We start from the raw sequence: 2,298 nt of genomic DNA, 5'->3' as shown, positions 1-2,298 counted from the left end.
AGTGCAGTGGCGCGATCCCGGCTCACTGCAAGCTCCCCTCCCGGGTTCACGCCATTCTCCTGTCTCAGCCTCCTGAGTAGCTGGGACTACAGGCGCCCGCCACCGAGCCCGGCTAATTTTTTGTATTTTTAGTAGAGACGGGGTGGTCTCGATCTCCTGACCTTGTGATCCGCCCGCCTTGGCCTCCCAAAGTGCTGGGATTACAGGCGTGAGCCACCACGCCCGGCCTAATATGAATTTCTTAATGATGCAGAATGTGATTCAGTCATCATGTGCAACTGTTGCAAATACTGTGCTAATTATGAGTACTTTTTGAGCCAGGAATTAGAACAAAAAAAAAAGCAAGAAAATGGACAATAGGTGCTACTGTACTGGAAATATAATTCTTCATTACATAAGAATCTATTGCATTCTGGTGAAAGAAAGGCTTTGAGTAGTTTGCTGAATTTGCCTTTTCTCTGATCTCTATTGCTACAATCCTCTCTGAACTCCAAAGTAGAATCTGTCTCTAAAAATCATCTCCCTCACAATGCACAAACATGCATGATATGATCTCCTTTCATTGTGAGCAAAGAAGATAAGATAGACAACTTTTCCCTGGGCTGGATGTTTGGGGTTTCAAATCTGATTCTACCAGAATAAAGCACTGGATTCTGAGTAACAGAGGGGCTATTTGTTCTTTTAAATTTTTACATATTTTTATCTGTGATATGTGGGACCCTCTAAAGCATGGGGCCAAAGGCACCTCTTAACTGGGTGTAGGGATGGTATTTATACCTTTTATGATATCACAAATATTTGTACCTTTTATAAAGATATGTCACTTTATCGTGACTAGGATAACAAATTGTTAAGTTAAACAACCAATCAGAATTAGACTTTTCCAAATTGCAGGTTATTTTCATAGAATATAACAACCTCTGAACTCAAAGTATCTCATGAGACTCTGTTGTTGGAAACACCATATGTCACGTCAATTTTGCTACAAAAGAGTCTCTGCTTTCTGCAGCTACAGGATGGAGGGAATGCTTCTAGTTAATTCCTTCACCATCAAATTAGTCATGACAACTATACTTCCTAGGTTTTTATGAATATTTATATCATGGTTGGGAAGTATTATAAAATGAAAAAAAAATACCTCTCAGGGTAGTATCAACTCCTTCAGAGCTCAAAGCATAAATATATAATTCATCCATTAAACAATAATATGTGTATTACTTTTGCCCATTTTACAGCTGGGTAAACTAACTTATTATCCAGACCTTGGAGAGCTAAACAGCTCAGGGATCCCTCAGGGCCTGGCTCCGCATGTTTAGTGTGAAGCAAAAAGGAAATTCTGGCTCAATGATTTGGCCCCTGGAGAATTCAAGAGCTAGTAAGGTAAACAGAGATAATTAAATCTAGGTCTTCAGGTCTAAATTTACTTCTGGGAGATAATTTACTAGACAAAACTACTATTTAAAAAAAAAAAAAAACATTTTGGAAGTCTTTCACATAACCGGGTCCCAGAAACCCCTACATCAGAATCTCCTAGAGACATTATTAAAAATGCAGTCTCGGAGGAGGTTCCAAGATGGCCCAATAGGAACAGCTCCAGTCTACAGCTCCCAGCGTGAGCTACGCAGAAGATGGGTGATTTCTGCATCTCCAACTGAGGTACCTGATTCATCTCACTGGGGCTTGTCAAACAGTGCGTGCAGCCCACTGAGCATGAGCTGAAGCAGGGCAGGGCATTACCTCACGTGGGAAGTGCAAGGGGTTGGGGAATTCCCTTTCCTAGTGAAGGGAAGCTGTGACAGACAGTACCAGGAAAATCGGGACACTCCCACACTAATACTGCATTTTTCCAATGGTCTTAGCAAATGGCACACCAGGAGATTATATCCCGCTCCTGGCTTAGAGGGCCCCACGCCCACAGAGCCTAGCTCGCTGCTAGTACAGCAGTCTGAGATCGAACTGTAAGGTGTCAGCAAGGCTTGGGGAGGGGCACCCGCCATTCCTGAGGCTTAAGTAGGTAAGCAAAGCAGCCAGGAAGCTCGAACTGGGTGGAGCCCACCACAGCTCAAGGAGGCCTGCCTGACTCTGTAGACTCCACCTCTGGGGGCAGGGCATAGCTGAACAAAAGGCAGCAGAAACTTCTGCAGACTTAAATGTCCCTGTCTGACAGCTTTGAAGAGAGTAGTGGCTCTCCCAGGATGGAGTTTGAGATCAGAGAATGGACAGACTACCTCCTCAAGTGGGTCCCTGACCCCCAAGTAGCCTAACTGGGAGGGACCACCCAGTAGGAGCCAGCCAACT

Source organism: Rhinopithecus bieti, unplaced genomic scaffold, assembly GCF_001698545.2.
Source record: "Rhinopithecus bieti isolate Rb0 unplaced genomic scaffold, ASM169854v2 scaffold_53, whole genome shotgun sequence".
In the NCBI taxonomy this organism is placed as follows: Eukaryota; Metazoa; Chordata; class Mammalia; order Primates; family Cercopithecidae; genus Rhinopithecus; species Rhinopithecus bieti.
This window is presented reverse-complemented; position numbering follows the sequence as displayed.